Genomic DNA, 10672 nt, shown 5'->3' with positions numbered 1-10672 from the left:
ACTTGGACTGAAATGCAGTGTGATTAGTCATCGATGTAAGAATGTAGGATGTTTTACTCTTAAGAAAGGACACTGTGAATCTGGAATATTAACATGGAAATATAGTAGAAAGAGAATGGGGAAGAAAGCAAAAAAATAAAGACCAAGAGAGGAGAAAAAAGAGAGGGGGAAAAAAGTGTGGATGGAAGAGAGGAAGGACATAAGAAAGGAAGCCATTCATGATGACAAAAACTGCCACTATTTAAAAAATTTCTTTATTGGGGGAATTAGTGATTTATAGTCAACAGTAAAATACAATAGTTTGTATGTGCATAACATTTCCGCATAACAATGAAGCCCCCACTAGGTCCTCCTCTGCCATCATGTTTCAGGACCTGAACCATCCCCCCTACCCCAGAGTCTTTTATTTGGTGAAGTACACCAACTTTAGTCCAAGTTCTGCTTAGAGTATTCCCTTCTATTTTTTTTTTTTAATTTTTATTTATAAAAAGGGCTTTTGCATCTCTGGGTCCTTGTGCACATTCTGTGATCGTGAGTAGGAACATTCTAAGCTGCCCCAATTTAAAGACCCATATTCCTCAGGTGGAACATAGAGTATGTTGTCTAGCCTCCCTTTGGAGGAAGGATCATTCTCTACTGTTGTTGATCCAAGTTGAGGGCAAGGTCCTATGGGGGGCCCACAAATGGGGTCTATTTTGTTGTTCCTGATAGAGATGACCAGTTAACAATGGAGAGAGAGATTTATTTGAGATATAGGCCCATCATGTCTGTTTGGGAATCTCAGGACTCCCCAAATAGGGCCCAGCTGATGGAGTGGCCTGATGAAGACTAAAGAGTCATCACTGGGGCCAAGCAGTGGTGAACCTAGTTAAGTGCACACATTGCAGAACACAAGGACACAGGTTCAAGCCCCTGGTCCTCACCTACAGAGGAAAAGCTTCACAAGTGGTGAAGCAGTGCTGTAGGCGTCTCTCCATCTCTCTCCCTTTTTATCTCCCTTTCCCGTCTCAGTTAGTCTCTATCCAATAATAAATAAATAAATAAAAATTTAAAATAAAAATATTTTTTTAAAAGAGTCATCATTAAAGTATGCCAGTCTCTTGCCCTTATTCAGCTTTTGTAGTCCTTACTTTGAAAAGGTTAGCTTTGCAGTGAGTGAGGGAAATATAATAGGAAGTAGGTAAGGAGGATATCTAAGTCTAAGTAGACACTATTTCATTAGGAACTTTATGGTGTCTTTTTAGGTCTTTCTACTTGCTTGCTACATATACTAACTCATTGCAGACTGTTGTGTACTTTTGCTTTCAGGTATATATTTTGTCCAAATTTATGGATACATGTGACCATATGCCCTATCTCATGGGACCTGGTCTATATCTAGGTTTTGGGACTTTGTTAGGAAGTGAACCTCCTGGAATGGAATTAGTGAACCCTAAGAAAGGAAAGGTCTCATTCGAGTAATGTGGCTGAAGGGTTGACATCCCATGCTGACGTCTCTGGACATAGTATGAAGTGAAGCATTGATTAGGTTGGGATCTGCAGATGCGATGTCATTTGGTATGAATTGGGAGAGGCATGTGGGAAAGTGAGCCCCACCCTAGAGTTTCTAGGACTGAGGGAAATATAGGCTCTGTAGAGGAAGCAGGAGGTTCCCACTGTCTTAGGGTTTAAGAAGGCAATAGATAGTTACTGTTGCAATCACATTATTTAGTAATTGGGTTAACTTTGAAATATCCCTTTGTTAGCATTTGCTGTATCATATGCAACATCACCATAATTTATGTCCTTTGACATTATTTGTATATAGTTGTTTCTTATAGAGTAATGCCACCAGTTGCTTCTTTTATCCCTGGTCTAAGCTTTTAAGAGAATCAGCATTTCAATGACTCAGCATATGGTCTGTGTATTAAAGTTTGAGATGTTAAATCAATTTTTACACCTCTCATATTAATTAAATCATGATTTATATATGATTTCAAGTTAATAGGAGTGTTCAAAAACACCATTTCCACCACCAAAAGTCTGTGTCTCATTCCATCCCCCCCACCACCACTCCAAGAGTAGCCGAACATCCACCCTCATCCCCAAACCAGAGATTTTTACTTTGGTGCCCTACTCCAAACTCAATCTAGAATAGTGGTAGCTTTAATATAAGACATTCTAAGTTCTGCTTTAATAATGTTTAAATATAATTGTGAACTATGACTATACCAAGCACAACACATGCTTTTTTAGAAAAGTAATTGCTTGCTACATATTCTGTGTCAGTGAATTTTTTTTTTCAAATTGCACATGAAAACATTTTCAAAAGAAAGCAACTTATTCAAGGGGTGATAGTACATAATGATTTAAACTCCTGTCTATCTGATTTCACACTCCATTATGAAGTCTATGCTACTTTTACAACATGTATACTAGTATTCTAAAAGTAAGACAAGAAATGTATTAAATATATCAATTTTAAAAATTCATATAAACCAAACTTAATTTTACAGTTGGTTAATAATATTGATTTCAATTAAATGCAATAAAGTGATTTAATACTGGTTCCTTTATTATGATTAAAGAGCGTTCATTTGTTCATCCATTGCGTGATCCCTATATGAGCATTTGAGTGTTCTATTTTCTATCTGTTGCAGTTAAATCCAATTAATGTGCAAATCTAGAAATCCAAAAGTCTCTCTTGAACAAAGCAACAGTTCTGATGTCTAATCAAGCTCAATTCTGAGTGTTGGTGTTAAATTTACACTGTTTAATATTTAGTTTAAGGCTTGAGGAGAATTGACTACTTGACATAATTTGAATAAAGAGATTTTCGTATATATATTTGGATAAATGTATCCGCATTAACAATTATTTATAATACTACTCAGCAATTTTGAGTCCTCAAGGCCACTTATTAATTATAAGAAGCAGAATGAAATACTACATTTTACCTAAGCAGAATTTATTTCATGTGAGCAAAAATTTACTTTAACCTCAAGCACAGAATAACATATTTAAAATATTCGCCTATGGGTAAAAACTATTTTGCATTCTTCATGTTATTCTATTAAACCTCAATTCTTAGGTTCATACTAACCTGTGCATAGTAAAAGCAGAGTCCTTTGGTAGAATTTAGTTTTATAAAACTGGAATTTCAGTTAACTGAACTCTTTTTTGGATGATTAAATATCATCAGCTAATCAGTGTTTTAGTATTAAAACCACCATTTCTATTTCTTCATAAAAAATATGCTGTATACATAATTAACATATATGTAAATTATATGTATATTGAATATTAATAGGATAATTCAGATTAAAATAAGACTAAGATCCCATACAAATGCAAGTTGGATTCTTTATTTCAGTTTTTTCAAGTCTGTTCATTCACAGTCTTCCTTTTTTACTTATTTACTTATTAAATAATAGTGTATATTCTTTTCAACTAAGATCTTTTCACTGTGAATTCTTTGATTGTCTAGGAATATACAGTAAGTTAGACTTACATGTCCCTTAGGGGGAAAAGTAAATGTTTGCCTCTCTCACCAGGAAATATCAAAATAAAAGAGGAAGAAAAGTAGTAAAAGAGAAATGAGAGATTGCACCCATAAGTTATTAACTGTACTATAATGCATTAACCTTGAAAGAAGAGAGAAACAGACAGGAAGAAGGGAAGAAGAAGGAGTAAAGAAGAATCATGAGTAATTACTAATACATGTATTTATTCGGTGGAATGAACATGTATTTGGAAAGAAGTACTTTTCATAGTAAGACATTAAAGCAAGAAAGCAAATTTTTAGGAGGGAGGGGGAACAAATCTGGCCAAGGCAAAGCAATATATTTATGTGCATAATGAGAAAGAAATGAAATCTTTGTATGTTGTTAAACATACAAACAAATTGGTCTTGTAAGGTCATAAATATAACAATTTTCTATTTGGACTTTAAGAAAATACATACCTGGGAGTTGGGAGGTAGCACAGTGGGTGAAGCGCACATGGCACGAAGCACAAGGACTGTAGTAAAGATCCTGGTTCGAGCACCTGGCTCCCCACCTACAACAACAATAAAAAAAAGGGGGTCAATTAAAGAGAAAATGAATATTTAAAAAAAATACAGACTTTTATTACTTTTTTATTCCAAAATAATGAAGGTTGATGATTTGAAACTACTGGTCTAACTTAAAAAAAAATCTGTTTATTTTTTTAATGAGAGGGAGATAAAGGGAAAGAGTAAATAAATGAGACTACATAAAACTAAAAAATGTTTCTTTACTATGAAAGCAAACTACATAAGGGTAACTAGGAAACTCAATGAATGGGGGAAGATATTTGCTCATCATGCATCTGACAACCTACTGATACAAAACATCTATATAGAATTGATACAAATCTACAAAAGAAGCTAAACTAAAGAATAAGTGAGCCTAAGAACAAAATAGTTTTCTAAAGAAGAGATACACATGGCTCACAGACATATTAAAAAATATTCCATTACACTTATCATTAGAGAAAAACAAATTTAAAATTACAGTAATTACAACCTTACATCTTTTCAAATGACATATACCAACAAAACAGAAAATGGTAGATGTTAGAAAGGTTATGGAAAAAAGCAGCTGATGGGAATGCAAAATGGTGCAGCTCCTTAGAAAGACTTTACTTTTATAATCTTGTAGCTCACTATTAATCACAAGTAAAAAAAAACAGGAGAAAAGAATGAGAATGAGCAGCACTTTCCATATGCAGTGACAAAAATCTAATTTCGAATTTCATGCTTACAAGTCCTGCATTTTACAGTGTAACATTCCTGGACCATAACTCTGACTTTGAAAAATGTTTTCAGCTAACCTTTTGCCATTGAAGTTACTATTGTTTCCCAAAGAAAATCGTGTCTACACTGTAATGTGAAAAGAGGAACTATCAAATACTTAGATGAAAATATTGGCAGAATTCTTTTCCATCTAAATTTAAAGACATCTTCAATGAAATGAATCAAATTATATTAGAAAAATGTTGAACAATAAACACAAAGCAGAATTTGGACTGGGTCTGGTGTATTGCACCAAAGTAAAGGACTCTGGTGTGTGTGTTGGGGGGGGGTGAGGACAACCTAGATGGGGGTTTGAAGTGTTATGTGGAAAACAAACATGTAAACAGGGTAGATGGCATACTGGTTATGCAAAGACTATCTTATTCCTGAGGCTCCAAAGTCTCAGGTTCATGGAAAATTTACCTTTTTTACTCCATCTTGGATGGTGCTTGAAGATATCATGGTAAGTGGGATAAGTCAGAAAGAGAAGGAAGACTATGGAATGATCTCACTCAGAGACAGAAGTTAAAAAACAAGATCAGCAGAGAATGTTACACCCTCCTAAGGGAGGATGGACAACATACTCTATGCTACAGCTGAGGAAGATGGATCCTGAAATTGGGGCAGCTTGGGATTTTCCTACTCATGACCACAGAATGTGAGCTCAGATCTACAGAGATGCAGAGGTCATATAGGCTCCTAAACTGATTATGGGCCCCGGATCAGATTAAATTGATGGGGCTTACAGTCAACAATATTTATACACCTTTCCCATATTTGGGAGATACTCTCTTCCCTGATGCAGCTTTCTGGTCCTTTTTGCAAGCCATAACATCATCTGCCCAAACAATAACTTGGGTCCACCTGCATATAAGTGGTCCGGCTCAGGAAAAACAAAACAAAACAACTAGTGTAGTAATGAGCTCTTTGGAATACAACTAAAATAGGAGTACTATCTACAAAACAGAGACCTGCCCCCACCCCAACACTTCATATGAACTACTCCAGTCTTTAGGTTCATGAATAGTCAACAATTTGTTTGGCTCTATATATTAACTCTTTTTACAGCCACCAGGTTCCAGATGCTCCACCTATGCTCCACCTGAGGAAGGTGGGTCCTGAAATTGGGGCAGCTTGGAATGTTCCTACTTATGACCACAGGATTCATTTCTTAATGGGAATCTTTTGCAGTAACTTTTCTATGCTAAACAGTTGTGATTGTGTAAGCTTCTCATTAAAAATATAGTGTTTAGAAAGAAGAAACAGAAACTCCAGACCTTCAAACTAATAACTGCTTCTAAAAGTTGAGTCTCTAATATCTTTCTAATTTTAATTTACAATGGAGTATATGCAATTGAACAGGATACACATCATCTGGATGTTTTTCTAGAGGATGAGATAACATTGTAACACTTAAAACTAAATTTATCTGGAGAAAAGTAACTCTTCATTTGAATTTAGCTTTTGTGGAAGTAATATTTGCTTTATACTATGTCTAGTTTATTATAGAGTTTCATGGACACTAGCTTGACCACTATCTACTATGTTATTTTAAGGGTTAAACTTAATAAAGCCTGAATAAAATTTTCCCTCAGAAACTCCCTTTATACATATGGGGAAAATAGTCCAATTATAAGAATCCAAAATTCACTAAAAGCAGCAAAGTACATTTGAAGCCAAAGAAAGTGTTTAAATCATTCAACAATATATAATTAGATAAAAAGTATCATACCTCATATGGAGACAGTAATTGTGATTTAGCTTGGGAAATTATGAAGACAAGTCTAAAACAGAGAATTGCTTTCCTATACCATATGAAGCAGCTATACCATATAATGAGACTAATATGTATATGTGTAACCTCAATTTTCAAGTCCTCTCTTCTTGCACTCTTTGATGATTGGCCTAAAATGTAGATGCAGACTCAGAAAATAATAGAGCAGTATAGAATATCACAATTAGATTGTAAGTAGAACCATGTTCAGAATAGGAAGCATATGCATCCTCTGAGAAAAAATGTGAACTCTTTGTCAACAGCAAATTAATCAGTTTCTTTCTTTGTATGATGATGATGTTAAAAATATATCTAACACAGTTTATAAAATAGTAAATTTGAAAAGGCTGCAAGTTTAAAGGAAAGATTTTTAGAGTTCGATGAGAATAGATTTTTAATTTTTTCTCTCTAAATAAATCAATAATATTGCCAATATGTTACTATTGTGTTTTGGAGGGAATAAAAATGTTTTGCTAAGAGGTGATACTTGGCAATTACCAATGTGTCATTGAAACTCACTGAAATATATTTATGTGGAAATTGCTAGACACTTTAAATATAAAATTTAATTCCATTTATTGAGACATAAATTGGGGAAATTTCCCCTAAATATATTACTCTGTTCTATTTTGTATTCATGATGTCCCAAAAGAAACTAATGTTGGAGATTTTGTTATTTGAAAATTGTGTTCATAGCAGCGCAATTTGTAATAGCCAAAACCTGGAAGCATCCAACAAAGATGAAAGCTAGCTTAGAAAGTTGTGTTATATATAATGATGAATTCAACTTCTTTACTTCCTCATGGATGGAGATTGAAAGAGTCATGTTACGTGAGATAAGCCAGAAAGAAGGATAAATATGAGCTCACACATGGACAGAAATTGAGAAATAAGAACAAAATGGGAAATACAATATACATGTTGGGTTCAGTGTATTATATCAGAGTAAAAGAGTCCAGGGAGGTGGGCAAGAGACAGGGGGGTGGGGTGGTGGTGTTGGATAATTTCAGTTCCTGGAGCATAATGATGGGGGAGGACCTAGACTGAAGGTGAGAGTGTTTTGCAGAAAACTGAGAAAATTTCACACATGTGCCAACAATTGTGTCTACATTAAACCATAAATTCCCCAATAAATAAAAGGAAATAGTTGTACCTTTTAAAATATTTTATTTATTTATCTGATAAAGACAGAGAGAAGTGAAGAAGGAAGGGGGTAGAGAGAGAGAGGGAGACAGATTGACAGACAGACAGACAGACATGCATTGCCGCTTAACCACTCCTGAAGATTTTTCCCTCCCCCCATCCCTGCAGGTAGTAACCATGGGCTTGAATCCAGCTACTTGACCATGGTAATGTGTCAGCTCTAATAGGTGAATTACTAGCCAGTGCCTAATGCATACATTCTTGGGGATCCTTCAACAATCTTTTAAAATTTTTTTATTTATTTATAAAAAGGAAACACTGACAAAAAACATAGGATAAGAGGGGTACAACTTCACACAATTCCCACCACTAGAACTTTGTATCCCACCCTCTCCCCTGATAGCTTTCTGTTATTTATCCATCTGGGAGTATGGACCCAGGGACATTATGGGGGGTAGAAGGTGGAAGGTCTGGCTTCTGTAATGGCTTCTCCACTGAACACTGGTATTGAAAGGTCAATCAATACTCTCAAACTATCTCTTCCATTCCCTAGTGGGGTGGGCTTTGGAGAGGCAGGGCTCTAGGACACATTGGTGGGGTCATCTGCCCAGGGAAGTCTAGCACAGAGTGTATTGTCCAGCCTCCCTTCGGAGGATGGAACATCCTTTACCATTGTTGATCCAAGTTGAGGGCAAGGTCCTACGGCAGCCCACAAAGGGGTCTATTGTTGGACATTAAGCCTGCCCCCCTGCTCCATTGCTAAGACTATGGCCTATATACATAATCATTGTTTTGCCTGAAAGATTCCCCACCCATTCCTTTGATCTATCTTCTTTCTACCTTGAGACCAGCCCTACCTGCAGGGTACATTAATCTTGCCAGTTAAAATGCTAGCAACCGTTGCTATGGAAGCTTTCTACCTTCCCACTCTTTCTCCCCCACCCCCCTTTCCCAGCCATCTCTGTTCCCGACTTGCCACTTCCGGTTTTACTTATAAAGCCCACTTCTGTTCCTGGTTTTGCTCTCTTTTCTCCCCCGTGTCCCAACCTGGAGAAGGGCTGGCATGCAGAGCAGGAGGCAGCCATTGCAGTTTGGCGCCTCCTGGCTTAACCCGCTGTGCTCACACCCAACTCTGGAGCTCCTGCATGAATAAAGAATTGTATTACCACACCCCGCCATGAGTTTCTGGTCTCTCTCCCACAACGCTAGCCTGGCAGTCTACTGTGTTGTTCTTGATAGCAATCACTGATAACAATGGAGAGAGGGATTTATTAGAATTCTAGGCCCATCATGTCTGTTTGGGAATCTCAGGATTCCCCAAATAGGGTGCCAGATAATGGGGTGGCCTGATAGTGACTAAAGAGTCATACATTAGAGTATGCCAGTCTCTTGCCCTTATTCAGCTTTTGCAGTCATTGCTATGATAAGGTTAGCTTTGGAGTGAGAGAACTGTAATAGGAAGTAGGTGAGGAGGGTATCTAAGTCTAAGTAGACACTGTTTCATTGTGAACTTTATACTGACTTACTGCAGACTATTATGTATTTTTTGCTTTCAGGTATATATTTTGCCCTAATTTCTGGATACATATGAACATATGCTCTATCTTATGGGACCTGGTCTATATCTAGGTTTGGGACTTTGTTAGGAAGAAAACATCCTGGAATAGAATTAGAGAATCCTATGAAAGGAAATGTCTCACCCAATTAATGAGGCTGTAAGGTTGATATTCCATGCCTGACATCTAAGGACACAGTCTGAAGTGAAGGATGCTGAAGTTGTACTCCTTGCTGTGATTAGGTTCGGATTGGTGGATGCAATATCATTTGGTATGAACTGAGAGAAACATGTAGGAAAGTGCACCTCACACTAAGGTTCATGTGCTATAAGTAAAATACTAATGCCTTCATTTTACAACCAGACATATATTTTGAATCCCCTGAAGTTACCCAGCTGGTAAAGTGAAAGTTACAATATTAAATTCAGAACTTCAAGTTTTGATATCAGGACTTACTCTACTCTGTTATATTTGACTCTTACAATATTATAGGATTTAATGAAATTTTGAAAAAAATGTTTACTTTTCATTAGTTTTTATTTTTTTCTCTCCAGCTACTAAAACCAGTTTAACTGTCCAGTAAGCCCTATGAGGTCATAGTCAATGTCCTGCACATATTCTTAATAGGGACTAGAGTATACTGCATTAAGAAGTATCCAGTAAGTGTTGATTTACAGAGAATATTTTTAACATATTTGTTTATTTTATTTAACAATGTTATTTTGTTTACTTATTTATTTATTTAATGAGATAAAGGCATGGAGAGGGAAGGGAAAGGTAAAAGGGAGAGACATCTGAAAGCACTGTTTCACTGTTCTTGAAGTTTCCTCATATAGGTGGAGACTAGAGGTTTGAAACCAAGTCTTTGTGCACTATAATGTATGCTAAACTAGCTGCACTATTTCTCAGCCCCAGAGGCTATTCTTTAAGCCAAATATATACAGCATATTTTTAGATTACTTAATCTTATCAGCAATAGTAATATTCAATCTACAGCAAAGTTTCCCTTTTTTTTTTATTTTTATTTATAAAAAGGAAACACTGACAAAACCATAGGATAAGAGGGCTACAACTCCACAAAATTCCCACCACCAGAACTCTGTATCCCATCCCTCCCCTGATAGCTTTCCTATTCTTTAACCGTCTGGAGTATAGACCCAGGGTCATTATGGGGTGTAGAAGGTGGAAGGTCTGGCTTCTGTAGTTGCTTCCCAGATGAACAGGGGCAGTGGCAGGTTGATCCATACTCCCAGCCTGTCTCTCTCTTTGCCTTGTGCGGCAAGGCTCTGGGGAGGCAGGGCTTTGGGGAGGCGGGGCTCCAGGACACATTGGTGAGGTCCTGTGTCTATAGAGGTCTGGTTGGCATCATGCTAGCATCTGGAACCAGGTGAGTGAAAAAAGAGT

Source organism: Erinaceus europaeus, chromosome 1, assembly GCF_950295315.1.
Source record: "Erinaceus europaeus chromosome 1, mEriEur2.1, whole genome shotgun sequence".
In the NCBI taxonomy this organism is placed as follows: domain Eukaryota; kingdom Metazoa; phylum Chordata; class Mammalia; order Eulipotyphla; family Erinaceidae; genus Erinaceus; species Erinaceus europaeus.
This window is presented reverse-complemented; position numbering follows the sequence as displayed.